General features: G+C 33.0%; 1 protein-coding gene and 1 long non-coding RNA gene across 2 annotated transcripts in view; both read left to right on the top strand.

Moving 5' to 3' along the window:
- The window catches only part of LOC127715554 (arginine--tRNA ligase, cytoplasmic-like), a 186,362-nt gene that overhangs the window by 29,395 nt on the left and 137,470 nt on the right, over positions 1-19,497 (top strand). The window lies entirely within an intron of this gene.
- On the top strand, positions 1,200-10,594 carry LOC127715595 (uncharacterized). Its single transcript, XR_007988482.1, has 2 exons — positions 1,200-1,388; positions 10,051-10,594. It is a non-coding gene; the product is annotated as an uncharacterized LOC127715595 (long non-coding RNA).

Genomic DNA, 19,497 nt, shown 5'->3' with positions numbered 1-19,497 from the left:
ATTTTCGTCCCATCTCTCTCAGGAACTACATCATAAGGATTTCTGAAATTTGGTTTCAAGGTTTATATAAGTTAGCTATACCATGTGATGCGTTTTCAGATTCATCACTCAACAACTTCCCGTTTACCGAACACTTACATATTTTTACACTATTAAAATTATCCAGTTGCGGTGGGGGTATCATCAGTGAGCAGTAGCTAGCAGTTCCACTTGTATTTTCATATATATTTCATGGGTATAATATTATGTGTGAACAACATATTTTAAAAATGTTCAACAAAATACAAAATCTTATAGGCTTGTGGCAGAATTTGTTAAAACCACAAACTAGGTATAAAAAAATATACTTATGTCAAGTTTGTGAGTCAGCTGTCCAGTGTACACATCTATAGCCTCTAGAAAAATTTAATACAATGGTTCTGTTGTCTTCTCTTGGTCACCAACTCTACCTCATACAGACAAAAGAACTAAAGTATTCTTTACTTGTGAATACATGAAGGAGTATTGTAAAGTATAAATGATACAATGTGTGTCATTATTATTCTTCAATATGTCTAGAAAATCTTAGTATTTATTATGGAAAATACAATGAAACCCTAGTAAATCTTTATAATGACCATAATTTATAAAACATTTTCAGAAGATATTTTGTACTATTTCTAAAAGTGCTTTCAATATAAAAGAGCAGACTTCAAAATTATAGTAATCTGTACTGCAATTTGGTTAAGTAAGGAAATGGAAAATTGGTTTATTGAAGCAGAAAAGTATGTTTTTTATAGATAACTAATGAGTTAAAATCTGTGGGCTGTAACTATGTCTGTGTGGTCATTTTTATCAATGGGGTGCATTAAGGGTAGTAATCTTTATCAATTTAAAGATAATAACATTTGACAAGATAAACACTCATTAATTATAGCCAAATTAGTCATTCCATGCTAAAATGGTACATTTAATTTCTTATATGACTGTTTGGGGTATAAAGGGTTGAATATTAATTGGTCAAGCAAAAACTTATTCTTTTATGCTTGTAGAAAGTTAGCCTGTTAAGTTCAGTAGTTGTCATTGGTTCATGTCTATCATATTTGTTTTCGTAAATTGTTTTGTTATAAATTAGTCCATTTGTTTTCTTGTCTCAGTTGTTTCACATTTATTATGTCAGGGCCTTTTTTTGATAGCCGATTATAGTGAGTTTAGGTATGGGTTTTTATACGACCGCAAAAATTGAAAATTTTTTGGTCGTATATTGGTATGACGTTGGCGTCGTCGTCGTCGTCGTCGTCGTCGTCTGGCGTCGTCCGAAGACACATTGGTTTTCGCACTCTAACTTTAGTTTAAGTGAATGGATCTCCATGAAATTTTACCATAAGGTTCAATACCACGAAAGGAAGGTGGGGATTGATTTTGGGGGTTATGGTACCAACAGTTAAGGAATTAGGGGCCAAAAAGGGGCCAAAAATAAGCATTTTTGTAACCTCCAGACAATAACTTGTGTGTAAGTGTATGGATCTCTCTGACATTGTACCACAAGGTTCCATATCACAAAGGGAATGCTGGGATTGATTTTGGGGGTAATTGCCTCAAAATTTTAGGAATTAGGGGCCAAAAAAGGGGCCAAAAACAAGCATTTTTCTAGTTTCATGACAATAACTTGTGTGTAAGTGTTTGGATATTTCTGAAATTGTACTACAAGGTTCCATATCACAAAGGGAAAGCTGGAATTGAGTTTGGGGGTAATTGCCCGAAACGTTTAGGAATTGGGGGCCAAAAAGGGGCCTAAAATAAGCATTTTTCTAGTTTCCAGACAATAACTTGTGTTCAAGTGTATGGATCTCTCTGAAATTGTACTGCAAGGTACCATACCACAAAGGGAAGGCTGGGATTGAGTTTGGGGGTGATGAATCATAAGGGGGTTCAAAAAATTTGGGGGGGGAATTTTTTTTTTTCTTTTTTTTTCTTATTTTCCTTTTTTTTTTCTTTTAAAATTTTCCATTTTAAGTTGGTTATTTCTGATTAATATTTAAAAGCAAATAATAATGATATGGTAGGAGATACACACCAAACAGGATGTGTAAATTATTATATAATAAGTATTGTGCAATAGCAAGAAATTTTCAATTGCACAGTATTGCACAATTGCAAGAAATCTTCAATTGCACAGTATTGCGCAATAGCAAGAAATCTTCAATTGCACAGTATTGCGCAATAGCAAGAAATATCCAATAGCACAATATTGCGCAATAGCAAGAAATTGTCAATTGTACAGTATTGCACAATAGCAAGAAATATTCAATTGCACAGTATTGTGCAAAAGAAGATACTTCGTATAAATTGCTTATTTCTTGATCAATTTCAATGGGGTTTTATTCTTGAATTCTTGGGGTTCTTCAATATGCTGAATCTAACCGTGTATTAAGTTTTTGGATTTTGGGCCCCGTTTTTAAATTGGTCCACATTGAGGTCCAAAGGGTCCAAAATTTAACTTTGTTTGATTTCATCAAAAATTGAATTATTGGGGTTCTTTGATATGCCGAATCTAACCGTGTATTTAGATTCTTAATTTTTGGTTCCGTTTTCAAATTGGTCTACATTAAGGTCAAAAGGGTCCAAAATTAAACTTAGTTTGATTTTAACAAAAATTGAATTTTTAGGGTACTTTGATATGCTGAATCTAAACATGTATTTAGATTTTTGATTATGGGCCCAGTTTTCAAGTTGGTCCAAATCGGGGTCCAAAATTAAACTTTGTTTGATTTCATCAAAAATTGAATTCTTGGGGTTCTTTGATATGCTGAATCTAACCATGTATTTAAAGTTTTTTATTTGTGGACCCGCTATCAAATTGGTTCATATTGAGGTCAAAAGGGTCCAAAATTAAACTTTGTTTGATTTCATCAAAAATTGAATTATTGGGGTTCTTTGATATGCCAAATCTAACCGTGTATTTAGATTTTTAATTTTGGGTCCCGTTTTTAAATTGGTCTACATTAAGGTCCAAAGGGTCCAAAATTAAACTTAGTTTGATTTTAACAAAAATTGAATTCTTGGGGTTCTTTGATATGCTGAATCTAAACATGTGTTTAGATTTTTTATTATGGGACCAGTTTTCAAGTTGGTCCAAGTTGGGGTCCAAAATTAAACTTTGTTTGATTTCAACAAAAAATGAATATATGGGGTTCTTTGATATGCTGAATCTAAACATGTATTTAGATTTTAGATTTTTGGCCCAGTTTTCAAGTTGGTCCAAATTGGGGTCCAAAATTAAACTTTGTTTGATTTCAACAAAAATTGAAGATATGGGGTTCTTTGATATGCTGAATCTTACCATGTATTTAGATTTTTTATTTTGTGGGCCCGCTATCAAATTGGTTCATATTGAGGTCAAAAGGGTCCAAAATTAAACTTTGTTTGATTTCATCAAAAATTGAATTATTGGGGTTCTTTGATATGCCAAATCTAACCGTGTTTTTAGATTTTTAATTTTGGGTCCCGTTTTTTAAATTGGTCTACATTAAGGTCCAAAGGGTCCAAAATTAAACTTAGTTTGATTTTAACAAAAATTGAATTCTTGGGGTACTTTGATATGCTGAATCTAAACATGTGTTTAGATTTTTGATTATGGGACCAGTTTTCTAGTTTGTTCAAGTTGGGGTCCAAAATTAAACTTTGTTTGATTTCAACAAAAAATGAATATATGGGGTTCTTTGATCTGCTGAATCTAACCATGTATTTTGATTTTGGACATTGGACCATAATAGGTAAATTAAAAAAATTGTTCTTAGACCACATTCTTTCTGTGTCAGAACCTATGCTGTGTTAAATATTTAATCACAATCCAAATTCAGAGCTGTATCAAGCTTGAATGTTGTGTCCATACTTGCCCCAACTGTTCAGGGTTCGACCTCTGCGGTCGTATTAAGCTGCGCCCAGCGAAGCATTTTATTTCTCATTGTTGAAGGCTGTACGATGGCCTATAATTGCTTATATCCACTTCATTTAAATTCTGGTGGATAGTTGTCTTATTGGCAATCATACCACATCTCCTTATTTTTATAAAGAAAGGGGACATCAACTAGGAAAAATGTACATTTAATTCTCATGCTAAAGGTTGAATGCTTAATCCCATTAGATTTGTATATTAAACATTCAACTTTTAATATGAGAATGGCTGAATGCTCAGCTAATAAAATTAAATCCTCTTAAGCTGGAAGCATCTTTTTCTATTTCTTCAGGCTTTTCTATCAGTCATGGTAGTCAAGCTTAGTGAGTGTGGTTCATGAAGGTTTAACTGAGTTGATCATAGTGTAGATCTTTAAATGATGGGGGCATGTAATCTTGCTTTGTGGTTCAAAGTGATGTCATAGGAAGTTTTATAAAATAATTAAGTCTGTTTCAACAAAATCATTGAAGGCAGTTGTTTCAGCTGTTGAATCCATTTCAGCAGTATTGTTGACATTGATCTCATTTTCAGTTGATTTATTCTTCAACACTTTTGTGGTATTGATGATCAGCTGGGACATACATTACCCCACCTTTTTAATATATACAAGGTGATAGGACGTGCTGCTGGAATAGGTAACATTTTTCAGCTTGAAAATATGTGAATAGGTGGGGAAAACAATCAGAAATATATGATAACGTCAATAAAGTTCCCATTATTTGTTATATGAAAAACCCCTATAATTTTATCACAGGCAAAAGTCTTGCCATATGTAAACATTACATAAGGGATCTCTGAGCAAAGGGAATGTTTTCTCGATTGTGCCAGGAATGTGATTTCCGTCTGCTCCTGGACTCATAATTAAAAATTATCACTTGTATGGGAAAAGGTTACATTTTTACCTACACAATATATATGAAAAGGTATACATATTAAAAATCTTAATTATATGAAAAGGGTGTGGTAACAGAACCACAGCGGCACCCCCTATTAATTAAGTATTGAAGTGCCCCTCCCCCCCCTTGATTTGGGAATAGTGCTGAAATTTAGGACATATAAAAATATCAGGAAAGGCATATTGTTATCAAGCTTGGTCAGTCATAATGTTTATTATCAAACATGATCAGTCTAAGTGTTTGTCATCAGGTTACTCAAATTCAACAGTATTTTGGGGAGCTTTAAACTGATTCATACTAAAGTTTGTCATAGTTTATATTTTTTTTTTGTTTGATTTAGAGATTTTTTAAAGGTTAACTTTTGAGATAACATTCCTTTTACTTTATTTATAAGCAATACTACACAGTGATGGGGTTGTAGAAATACTATACTTAGATATAAGAAGATGTGGTATGAGTGCCAATGAGACAACTCTCCATCCAAGTCAAAATTTATAAGAGTAAACCATTATAGGTCAAAGTACGGTCTTCAACATGGAGTCTTGGCTCACACCGAACAGCAAGCTATAAAGGGCCCCAAAAATTACTAGTGTCAAACCATTCAAATGGGAAAACTAACGGTCTAATCTATATAAAAAACGAGAAACAAGAAATACTTATGAACCAAATCAACAAACGACAACTACTGAACATCAGATTCCTGACTTAGGACAGGTGCAGACAATTGCAGCTGGTTTAAACATTTTAATGGTACCAAACCTTCACCCTTATCTGAAACAATAGTGTAACATCACAACATAGAAAGACACACTATAAAATATCAATTGAAATGGCTTAACTCAATCAAAAGACATATTAACACCAGTGAACATACACTGAACAAATAAATTTGATCTATGATACAATATAAATACAAAATAAAAAAACTGAGGGAAGAATAATTAAAGTAACATGTTATACCGCTGTGAAATGTTAAACAATTTAGAACATGAAGAAAAACAATATGCTAGAACAAAAATATCAGCCATTTGCAATTCCTTTAAACACAGGTAAATGAAAATGATTTTGTTGTTAGGTATACGTGTACAGTTGAAATGGAGAAAGGAAATATTTATACAAAATAAATAATTTTGATGTTCATAGTACGAAGAAGTGAAAATTTATAGTAATACCAAACACTTATCAAAGCGGGTATATAGACCAGATATAACCCTGAATAGCATTAAATAACTAAAAAGCAATACAATTTGTATCAACAGGTCAAATAAACAAGAAAGTACAATTTGAGATTACTCGAAGTTACTGACAGCTAGTTAAAAGCCAAAAACAATTAATAATAAATCAAAGTACTGAAGTACTTTTTTCCCTTGTAATGACCGCGGATCTATAATTTTTATAGATCGGTTGAAATCCCAAAACTAATTTGCATAATGGAAATTTAGGCGATAGCAATACATCGGAATGACCTCAAGGTCATCCTCTGTAAAAATCATGCACCAGAGACTAAAATCAACTAAAACACATCCAAGGGATTTAGTATTTTAACGTCATGGACAGTCAAAGAAGACAGTGACTTGTGCAATGCCAAAAATAAATGTATCGACAGGCAGTAGGATAGTTAGGAGTTAACCTCTTTATGCATGTTATTCTAGAAAAGCATTTTATCAGTGTTGTTTCAAGTTTGATTACTGCATTACAAGATTTATTTTATAATTCCCACACGATTCTTCATTGACCTTTCTAAATTTTGGTTTCTGATGAATTTTAAATATCAAAAGTGAAGATGAATGTCATTCTCACTATAATTCTTTACATTTATATGTGTTTCATGGCTATTTACAGAACTTTAAAACATCCATCTAGGAGACAGCTTGGTTCTTATATATCAGATATAGTTAATATTAACTTGTAATTGGCTTTTCATTAAATGGCATAAGTGAATAGAAATGTCTTGATATTTTGAAATGTTACCATTGGTTTGATGTAACATTATTATCTTATTTTTAATTCATGAAAATGCTCGATTTGTATGACCTTGAAACTGTGTTCAAGGTTATCATAAAAATCAGCCTACAGAGGCAGCTGCATGACAAGGTTTTGAAGCACTTTGAATTTTATAATTTACTTGTTCTGAGTGTCACTACAAGAAAAAAGTGCTGAAAGGTCAAATGAATGGTCTACAGACAGACCACAATGACTTGTTACGACCAAATACAAAATTTTTAACCGTGGTTATAGTGAAACTGTTGCGAATATTATTTAAAGCCAATATTTTGATAATTAAATGTCTTAGGATACTTTTAGACTCCTTTTAGATGTGGAGTTGGTTTAACGCATTTGAAAATCATTTTTAATCAGTAAACCTCCATATTTGTACAGATATAGTAACCAGTGGACTCTGATGAGAGTAACTTGAAAGACAGAGATCAGTAATTGAATCTCTTGCTTTGTGAAATTAACACCATGGTTTTTTTTGTATGACCTTATGCTTGTGATTCTGCAAACACTTGATTAGAGATTTTGAGACACTTGACCTTTTAACCTTTTGAGATCATACAATAATCACTTTTGCTCCTCAGCATCAGCCATTCTTTTTGTACTATCAAACGTCTGTTATTAGATCCAGTATTGATGAATAGTGTTCTTAGACAACCTTTTCAACCTATAGCGAATAAATTAATATGTTAGGGTGGATATTTGATGAATTTTTTATAAATCTTATTTTATAGATGTTTTGTTGACAAAAATAACTTATTATTGTCTTTTTAAGGAGTGTGATGATTTAATATTAATGTATGCAATTGTTTGTAATCTTCCTACCTATGGACAAGATATATTATTTGATGTCCACATGAAGTATATACGAAGGTGGTAGATCCAATATATCAATGTCTTTATTAGCATGTTAACTGTCTATAGATTGTGTACTATGGGATATTTTTATTAGTAATTAAAAATACTTTTTTAATATAACTATGTGCCTACAATTATGTGGATTGATACAGACAATGCATTTTGTTGAAGGCTGTACAGTGACTAATACATTTGCTTACATCCACATCATTTCCACTCTAGTGGATAGTTGTGTCATTGGCAATATATCTTCTTATTTTAATATGAAACCACTTTTTTTGACAAGAATCCATAAATTGAGAACACATGTACTTTTTTTTTTTTTTGTTAGTTAGTGCAAGATTAATGATATCTTAAGTTGGTTGACTGTTATGGAACATCTGTTTCACAGATGACGACGGATATGTTCCAATTGTCGTCTTTACAATCCTGTCCTCTTTTTCTCAAATGTGACCTACAGAATTAGACTTATCACTGATTTTGTACTTACATGAGCAACATGACGGGTGCCACATGTGGAGCAGGATCTGCTTACCCTTCCGGAGCACATGAGATCACCCTCTGGTTTTTGATGGGTTTTTGCGTTGCTCAGTCTTTAGTTTTCTATGTTGTGTTTTTGCGTTGCTCAGTCTTTAGTTGTCTATGTTGTGTTTTGTGAACTGTTGTTTGTCTTCTGGTTGTTTTAAATTTTTTGCCATGGCATTGTCAGTTTGTTTTGGACATGTGAGTTTGAATATGCCTTTGGTATCTTTTTCCTCTCTTTTGCATTATACTATCAAAATTATATAAAGGGGAGACATCATATCTCTGTGTCAACAGTTTATTTAAGAAATTGACAAGGCTTTAATGCTGACATTGAAGTCCAAGATGACCACTGCATGAACTGTGATGAAAACAGCAATTTTAACATAACCCATTGCTCAACACTAGATCAGGATAACAGCAGACTTTATTTATATACTATACAAAAAAAAACATTTGTATACCTGTTATTTGTACAGTAGTTGGCTGATTGCAGGATAAAAGTTCTAATTAAGTATCTTTCACATCATCATATATAAATTAGATTAAATCTTCAAAACAAAATTATTAACCCTGGAAATGATGGACTTGTCTTAATGAATAGATTGGAAGCAGATTAAGGAGAATATTGGAGATATATGTTTCTTCCTTAAGGATAGTAATTGTGACATTAAGGTGAACTTAAGCAAATGACAAGCTTTTTCCTGAACATGTATATGAATTAATGTGACAGATACATACTTTCTTTATTTTCTGAGGGGCCTCATTGGCCGAGTGGTCTTAGTAGTCCAACTACTAAATCACTATCCTGTCAACACTGAGGTTGTGAGTTCTTGACATGTGCATTACACTCAAATCTTAATTGACTTGGATTGTCATTTTTCCTGTTGAAAGTTCGGTGGTTCTCTACGCGGAATCCGGCTTCCTCCATCAATAAAAACAGACCACCACAAAATAGCCAATAGTGCTGAAAGTGGCATTAAACACCAATCTATGAATCAATCAATTTATTTTCTAAATTATATACATTGTTTCAAATGAAATTATAAATGCATTTGATTTCTTCATGGCAAATTGACGTACAGTAAATGTAGAAGAGTCTTCCAGCTGGTGACCCGTACGTTTTGTATGATTTGTATTCCCTACTTACTTTTCAGGAGCATATCAATTCACCAGTGGAAACTTCAACAAGTAAATATTATACTTTCCCTGGATCAAACTATTTTTTTTCTGGAATGTTGAAAATACAATTCAAAAGTTACGTCCCTTAACTTGAAAGTTGTAAACTTCCCAAAAAACGTGTATGGTGCGTGATGGTGCAATGGGGGAATGGTGTATGGTGCATGAGGAGTGTTGTAACATTTTCAAATTTTATTTTGTTTTTAAAAGAAATTATATTGAAAGGACAAGGTACGAGAAGGCCCCTTTTTGGCCCCCCTATTTTCTCATTTTGGAAATTCTTTTTTGGAAAGCTACTTTTCATGAGAAAATATTCCCTAAGGTTTGAAGTTTGATTGGATGAACTTCAAAACCACTAATTTTAGCAACTGGATGAGGTGAGGGGGGTAAACTTTCTGTTATTATTCAAATATTGTAATTATTATTCACTTTGCAGGTGTTTCATACAACAAATTTTTAGTTTTTAAGTGTCTGCGCCAACGTGACCCAGGTATTTTTATACGACCGCAAAAATTAAAAATTTTTTGGTCGTATATTGGTATGACGTTGGCGTCGGCGTCGTCGTCGTCGTCTGGCGTCGTCCGAAGACACATTGGTTTTCGCACTCTAACTTAATGGATCTCCATGAAATTTTACCATAAGGTTCAATACCACGAAAGGAAGGTTGGGATTGATTTTGGGGGTTATGGTACCAACAGTTAAGGAATTAAGGGCCAAAAAGGGGCCAAAAATAATCATTTTTGTAACTTCCAGACAATAACTTGTGTGTAAGTATATGGATCTCTCTGACATTGTACCACAAGGTTCCATATCACAAAGGGAAGGCTGTAATTGATTTTGGGGGTAATTGCCTCAAAATTTTAGGAATTAGGGGCCAAAAAAGGGGCAAAAAACAAGCTTTTTTCTAGTTTCATGACAATAACTTGTGTGTAAGTGTTTGGATATTTCTGAAATTGTACTACAAGGTTCCATATCACAAAGGGAAAGCTGGAATTGAGTTTGGGGGTAATTGCCCGAAACGTTTAGGAATTGGGGGCCAAAAAGGGGCCAAAAATAAGCATTTTTCTAGTTTCCAGACAATAACTTGTGTTCAAGTGTATGGATCTCTCTGAAATTGTACTGCAAGGTACCATACCACAAAGGGAAGGCTGGGATTGAGTTTGGGGGTGATGAATCATAAGGGGGTTCAAAAAATTTGGGGGGGGAATTTTTTTTTTTCTTTTTTGCCTTTTTTATTTCTTTTAAAATTTTCCATTTTAAGTTGGTTATTTCTGATTAATATTTAAAAGCAAATAATAATGATATGGTAGGAGATACACACCAAACAGGATGTGTAAATTATTATATAATAAGTATTGTGCAATAGCAAGAAATTTTCAATTGCACAGTATTGCACAATAGCAAGAAATCTTCAATTGCACAGTATTGCGCAATAGCAAGAAATCTTCAATTGCACAGTATTGCGCAATAGCAAGAAATATCCAATAGCACAATATTGCGCAATAGCAAGAAATTGTCAATTGTACAGTATTGCGCAATAGCAAGAAATATTCAATTGCACAGTATTGTGCAAAAGAAGATACTTCGTATAAATTGCTTATTTCTTGATCAATTTCAATGGGGTTTTATTCTTGAATTCTTGGGGTTCTTCAATATGCTGAATCTAACCGTGTATTAAGTTTTTGGATTTTGGGCCCCGTTTTTAAATGAGTCCACATTGAGGTCCAAAGGGTCAAAATTTAACTTTGTTTGATTTCATCAAAAATTGAATTATTGGGGTTCTTTGATATGCCGAATCTAACCGTGTATTTAGATTCTTAATTTTTGGTTCCGTTTTCAAATTGGTCTACGTTAAGGTCCAAAGGGTCCAAAATGAAACTTAGTTTGATTTTAACAAAAATTGAATTTTAAGGGGTTCTTTGATATGCTGAATCTAAACATGTATTTAGATTTTTGATTATGGGCCCAGTTTTCAAGTTGGTCCAAATCGGGGTCCAAAATTAAACTTTGTTTGATTTCAACAAAAATTGAATATATTGGGTTCTTTGATATGCTGAATCTAACCATGTATTTAGATTTTTGATTTTTGGCCCCGTTATCAACTTTGTCCACATTGAGGTCAAAAGGGTCCAAAATTAAACTTTGTTTGATTTCATCAAAAATTGAATTCTTGGGGTTCTTTGATATGCTGAATCTAACCATGTATTTAGATTTTGGATATTGGACCATAATAGGTGAATGTCCAATTTAAAATTTTTAAGTTCTTAGACCACATTCATTCTGTGTCAGAAACCTATGCTGTGTCAAATATTTAATCACAATCCAAATTCAGAGCTGTATCAAGCTTGAATGTTGTGTCCATACTTGCCCCAACTGTTCAGGGTTCGACCTCTGCGGTCGTATCAAGCTGCGCCCTGCGGAGCATTTTATTTTTATTCCAATGTCATTAGAACTGTTTTTACTGTCTAAATCGCCATAATTTTCTCCGGTTCACGTAGACCCACGCTATTAGATTTTAAGAAACAATGGCCAAAAATTGTAATTTTTCCTTCTTTTGGCATTTTTGATGCCCTTTTACCCCCATCACCTCACCCATTTTCTGAAATTAATGGTTTTGAAGTTCATTCAAATAAACTTCAAACCTAAGGGAATATTTTAACGTGATAAGTAGCTTTCCAAAACAATATTTGAAAAATAAGGAAAATAGGGGGGCCAAAACGAAGGCTTATCATACCTTGTCCTTTAAAAATCCCTCAAACAAGCTCCATTGTGGTAATTTTGATTGGTGCGAATTGTATATTATTCAAATGGGAAATGGGAATAGCACTGTGTTTGGTGTATGGGGTAATTGGAAAATTTACACCATTCAAGGACTGTGCATAGTTTTTACAAAAGAAAATCAAGTATTTCAGATACTGACCTGTTAGACCTGCACAAAACTACTGGTTTTTTTTTATGTAAGGAAATTCATTGATAACCTCTTAAGTTAATGTTATAAGTACCCTGCGAAAATAACCTGCTATTCAGTATTTGTAAATGCATGTTTATACAATAAAGCCAAAAGTCAGGAAGGATCTGATTAGTTACAATGTTTAAATTATTTTGCTCTGTACGAAAAGATGAAAGAAAGTATGAAACATTAACCCGGAAATGGAACAGGAAAGAAAACTACGGTAAAAGTTAGCAATATGATTTAATTTGGACAGCCATTCCTATCAATCCTATTAGCTGTAATTGTAATGTGATTACGTTACTAATCAAGATCCATTTGGATCAAATGTTTCACAGAAATGGCTTTAGTAGGATTTTAATGTGGCAACTGTTTATTTGATTATCAATATTCCACTGAAACATTCCATAGTCGTATAATGTTTGAAGGATTTAGAGAATTATTGACAGGAATAAATAAATGTAGAATTATTTATTGTCTCGATTCTGACCTTTTCATTGAAATTCAATTTCTATTGTGGGGGCTTTTATATAAAAACACTTAATATGTCATTTTACTGTGATTTATCATATATTGGCTCAAAAAATTGTCACCAACATAACTCAGTCTCATGTATTAATGTCTGAAATTAGTATTTTTAGAAACAAAAACATTAATGTATTTCTTTTTGAATATCAAATTTTGGTATCAGAGGTTGAGATTGCAGCCTTTCTTTGTTCTGATGGTAAACAATAGTTTTAGGTGCAGTTTCTATATGAATGTGAATTTCCAACTTCAGCTCAGAATGTGTAAAAAACTACAATCTTATGTTATCTTTTGTGAAAACAATAAAATTTTAAAGCAAATTTGATTTACATTAAAAAGTCTATTTTCTGAAGGAATATATAAAAAAAAAAAAGTAAAATCACAAAAATACTGAACTCCGAGGAAAATTCAATCGGAAAGTCCCTAATCACATGGCAAAATCAAATCACAAAACACATCAAATGAATGGACAACAACTGTCATATTCCTGACTTGGTACAGGCATTTTCAAATGTAGAAAATGGTGGATTGAACCTGGTTTTATAGCGCTAAACCTCTCACTTGTACGACAGTCTTATCAAATTCCGTTATATTTACAACGATGCGTGAACAAAACAGACATTATAAATAAAATAGTCAAAATATGGGTACAGCAGTCATCACTGTGTTACAATATCAAAACAAGCAATTATTTACAAAAAAGCATCTATCAAATTAAAAACCACATTCATTGCTTCGCGTGTCTGACGTCAGAAAATGTAAACGTCACATAAGAAAAAAGTTTGTCATTCAATGTTTATTCAAAACAATTTTATAATTTCACATGGGGAATGTTGGTATACAGGGTTAAAAAATCAAAAGTTATGTAAGAATTAATTTCAGAAATAGACCGAGATTTAAAATTGTCCAGAAGTTCTTAAGAATTTTTAAGAATCCACATATGGTTAATACCACTACGCGAGTAAAATAAATAAAAAAAAGAATGCCTTTTATCATGTTTATTATATATGAATCAAACCAGGTATTTAAATCCAGGAGAGAAAAAAAACTTCTGATGAAAAAAAATATTCAATTGATCTCTTATTTCTATACTTCAGTGTTTTTCTATGTTCTGTTCAACTCTGTAAAATACCAATAACTCTCAAGGTAAAATCTTAAAGGTTTATATAAGATCAAAGCTTTGAATCTTTTTTTAACATATCAATCAAGTTTCAAGAAGTTTAGTTAGATTTGTATTAAGCATCTAGTAGATGTAAGTCTATTTGGGAGGAAGTTGATGAATGGATATATAAAAAAGACTGGGTCACTCTTGTATTGCTCCAGTTATATCAAAACAGTTGGTTTTAAGGAGAGCTTGAACCTTGAATAATTTCAATATTGAAGGTCAAAGGTGGAAGTCACAACAAAACATTGCATATGCACTCCTTACATGCAATCGTTTTGATGTCAGAACCTAAGAATCCATTTAGAGAAAAAAAGACTGAAGGGGGAATTTGAACCAATAAAGTAAGATAGAAGAAAGGAAAGATCAACCTTTCATGAACTTCCATATGGATAAAGATGCTTTCAAGATAACTGCAAGGGACTATGTGTTGTAAATAATAAACTGTTCTGGACTACATATCAAAAAATGATTAATATATATACACTCAGTTGTGGTTTGAATAATCAGCGTAAAAATAGAAATGTATTTGCATATTGTAATAATAACTAGATTTGTTTGTAATATTTCTACTAAACAATTCTTTTTCTGTTATCTGGTAAAACAAAGAGAAAATGAAAGAAATGGAACTAACCATTTATTTGTTAATTTCTGTGTTATTAGACCAGATCTAGCTCATTCACAGTTCTTCTTTTATTGTCTGTCAGGTAATTAGCTTATTTATATACAATAGCTAAAATCGTTTTATTATGTTGTCTGAGCCTCTAATTTCTCAAGCAATTGTTAGCAATCGTAGACTCGTCAATCCCTAGAAGAAATAGTTAAGAAAAGCCAATTGTAACAGAGATGAAAAGAAGCAGGAAATTGTTTAGGGATGTCTCTAGTATGGCTGCATGACTAGGCAACAGATAGATTCATCTGGGGGAAATTATTTCCTAATGTCATCTGGGTATTGTTACTGGTAGGAAATGTAGTAATATTCACCATATGGTTCTGTGATTTTTAGTATCATTGACAGACATCTGATATATCAATTTACCTTTAATTTGCACTGATTGTCTGCAGCTGAAATGAAATTCATTAAAATATTATCAAGACTGTCAACCCTTGACACAGTAAATCCTCTAGAATATAAACATTAATTTACTTGAGCATTTACAAGATCTTAAAAGTTCTAATATTATTATTATTGAAAAAATACAATATTTTAATAATCTTGCAGTTTATAACCTATATATAGACATCTTTAATGGTATAATGGTATATAAATCAGACTTTTTGCTTATCTGTTGTGTATTCCAGGCCTCAAATCTACCTTTCTCTTTCAGTGCTCACAAGTACTTTGATAAAGAAGTGACTGGAGTAAATTACTGCAACACTGATAAAAATATATATATACTAGAACACACCCGCGAAATCGCGGGTTCGTGACTGAATTAAAGTGCCCTCGCATAATTTTAAGCCTGTTTTTTTAGTATTCGTATTATCATGTGATAAAGTCATGCTGATTATAAGGTGCACAGTTTTCTCTGCTTTCAAAATCTTTCTGTTTGAACCCTCCTGGTTTTCTTACTAATAATCCTTTAATACAGTTTCCCGTTCTTGCCATGGCATTTGTTCAGCATCCGGAGTGACCTCTTCCTTTATTTTGTATTTAACTGTTTTATATATTTTGCATTTTTTATATTTTGAGGATGAGTGAATCAGGTAAGTGTGTGTTCGTATTTTTTATTGTTTTGGGAAAGGTTACCTTTCTGGTAGTACTTAAATGTAAGACCCGTCACGGCCAGGCTGGGAAACTGTGCTCATATTAAATCTGTACCAATACAGTGTATTAAATGTCCTCCTTTACACCGTAAACCATGGTGGTGCTCCTAATAATGGAGGAAGATACAGAACATACATACATTTATACAACCGGAAACTACATGTGACATATACTATTGGTATCAATAAAGGCAACAGTAGTGTACCGCTGTTCGAAATTCAAAATCGATTGAGAAAAAACAAATCCGGGTTACAAACTAAAACTGAGGAAAACACATTAAATATAAGAGGAGAACTACGACACAACAGAAACACAACATTAAAATGTAATACACACAGAAACGAACTATAATATAACATTGGCCATTTTCCTGACTTGGTACAGGACATTTTAAGAAAAAAATGGTGGGTTGAACCTGGTTTTGTGGCTAGCCAAACCTCCCGCTTTTATGGCAATGTTAAGTATAACATTAAAATGACAACATTACATGACAGGACTACAATACAAATAAATGGGAGAACATATAGGACAGAGAAACATACGAATAATAGCTAACAAAAGGTACCAGGTTTAAAATTAAATACGCAAGACACGCGTTTCATCCACACAAGACTAACCAGTGACGCTCAGATCAAAAAAGTTCGAAAGCCAAAACAAGTACAAAGTTGAAGACCATTGAGGACCAAAAATTCCAAAAAGTTGTGCTAAATACGGCTAAGGTTATATGTCTGGGATAAGAAAATCCTTAGTATTTAGAATAATTCATACTTTTGTAAACGGTAAATTTATAAAAAATGACTATATAATAGATATACATGATAACACCGAAGTGATATCAATATCAGATTCAACCCGGAACTTGTAAATTATTGGTAATATTAATTATGTGGAAAACAAAATGACCTGGAATGGTGTAATTTTTAATCAACGCCCTTGTCCTCTATTAGTTATATATAGAGTTGAATTCTTTGATTTGTTGTTTTTGCGTCATGCTGGCTAACAAATTGGACCTCGTTATTTTAGTATTATAGATATAAATCTTGATACAATACTTGCTTTTCAAAGGGCATGGATTCTACTGTACTGACAGACTTTAAAAACGCAACACACATATTGGTGATTTTATGGACCAAATCATGATTGATCCTCATATAAATACTATTCATGCATGTTTAGAAAAATTCTATATTTGACTTACCTGAGGTTAGTGAACATACCGGATTATTGAAGAAGTGAAATTTGAAACTCATAAATGATTTTTTTTAAAGTTTTTTCCTAAGTGAAACAATTCTTTCAATTAATACCCACACTTAAATCAGTAAAACAATTTTGCATCTCCAAATTGTTAAGACTGAGCAATTTAAATGTGAATCAAGCCATAAGAATATTAAAGGCAGAGATATGTGAAGGTGCTGTTGCTGGACAATTTCACGTCGGAAACTTATCTTACTGTCCTTACAACAACGGTACAGGCAGATGGGATTTGTTGTTGACCACCCATGACCAGATCTATATGTAGTGACAACGCCACATCAATAAAATTTAATGACGCAATGTCATTTGGGAAACATGTTTACGGCCGCAACGTCAACTGCTAATCAAGTCATCTATTGCCATGGCAGACAAATTCATGCCATAAATGTTTCCAATATACTGCAGTGCCAAAGAATCGACTGTAGAAAAACATTTAAAGCCCTAAAGTTTAAACCGCATAATTGCCAAAACACCCTGTAATGGGTGGGATAGAGGCCAAATCAGAAGGTACAAAACAGAACTCAAAACATGCCCAACGGAATTGGTTGACCTTTCTGTCAAACATTTAGTGTTGGTTACAGGCAGTCATTGACATATCCATTTAGAAGGGGAATGTTTCAGGGTTTCAGTGCAAACCACATAATTTGACATTTGAACATTAAACATGACGTAATCAATTCAACTTTCGAACTACAAATTTTTGTATGCCCCACCTATGATAGAAGTAGGGGCATTATGTTTTCTGGTCTGTGGGTCCGTCGTTCCTTCGTCTGTCCATCCGTCCATCTGTCCCGCTTCAGGTTAAAGTTTTTGGTCAAGGTAGGTTTTGATGAAGTTGAAGTCCAATCAACTTGAAACTTAGTACACATGTTCCCTATGATATGATCTGTCTAATTTTGATGCCAAATTAGAGTTTTGACCCCAATTTCAATGTCCACTGAACATAGAAAATGAAAGTGCGAGTGGGACATCCGTGTACTATGGACACATTCTTGTTTTAGACAATGAAGTAATGAAGGAAATTGATATTTATACAGTTATTTTACAAAAATTGCATTTTTGAAAAGGAGAATTAAAAAGAATAATCTAGTTTTGCGTTTTTAAAGTTCGATACAGTTGTAGGTATACATATGCAGACCTTTGGTTTTTATCCTCTTTAATCAGTCTACTACACTGAGTGTATGGTCATTGCTATTGCACATTGCTATTGTTACATTTTTCATCATCTTGGATGGTTTACAGCAGAAACCATTGATGTATAAACATATTATGTTGCAACTGGTCAGTTGAATTTAAACTTTATCAAGAGCTATTGTCAATTGTACTGTGTTAGTATATCAAACAGCATTATACAGATCAGTTTACATAAGTCAACTGTAGTTCTGGTTGAAACTATTTTGTTTTCAACACCTGAAAGAGTGAAAATAAAATGGACCAGTAGCTAGAAAATTGGTCTTCACTCATTGTCTTTTGGTCATTTTTGGTTTTTTTTTTGCCATGGCATTGTCAGTTCGTTTTTGACTGATCAGTTTGATTATTCCGTTGGTAACTTTCGCCTCTCATTAACATGTATAGTCAAACCTGCCATTGTGATTCCTCTATTTAGGAAAAACTTCTCTTGGCAGGTCACCACCCTCTTCTTTGCATTTTGAACCTCAATTTAAAAGTCACCTCTCTTACAAGGTTAGTTTTCTCTGGTCCCTTAGTGTGACCGTTATTATACAGGTTTGACTGTATATATACGTTCTGGAGTAATGATTGACAAATAAAAATTGTCACCAGATTCTGTATAGCAAAACTCTGTTCATCAGATTTTAGAATTACAGGGACAGTGTACACTCTTACAAAGTGTTCAGTGACAATAATTTGCCTCATTATAACCATAATTAGAAAGTGTGAAAATGTCAAACTAACTACAATAGGCTTACTTCATGTGTACACTACAGCTCGGGTGGATTTTGCTTTGTCCACCGGCCCACCATGGGAGTGGGCACCGGGTGGGCAAAATTTGTACCTTGTCCACTCTGCCCACCTGTAGGAGTGGGCATTCAATTTCTTTTGTTTTATCTAAAGACTTGCAAGTACAATCACTTGAAAAAAGCAGATAAGCATTTGTAATCAATATTTTTACAAAAAAGAGATTATAGCTAGAGTGGGCACGGGTGGACTGCCCACGGTGGGCCGGTGGAAAAAGCAAAATCCACACGGGCTGTTGTGTACTTCAATAGATTAATACAGAAAGGTGATTTTTTTTATGGAATTGTGATTACTCAAATTTTGTATGTGACATATGGTCAGTTTGTTTTACAAAAATATATCTGCTATGTCATCAACAGCTGGTGTTTATTGTGTTATGATTGAGGAGATAGACAGCTATAAAGTGTTGAAAGAATTTTTCTTTGTATAGAAATATACAAATTTGTACTTTTGTTACATCAGGGAAAGAAGGAA

This window comes from Mytilus californianus, unplaced genomic scaffold (assembly GCF_021869535.1).
Source record: "Mytilus californianus isolate M0D057914Y unplaced genomic scaffold, xbMytCali1.0.p SCAF_9, whole genome shotgun sequence".
Classification (NCBI taxonomy): Eukaryota; Metazoa; Mollusca; class Bivalvia; order Mytilida; family Mytilidae; genus Mytilus; species Mytilus californianus.
This window is presented reverse-complemented; position numbering and strand designations above follow the sequence as displayed.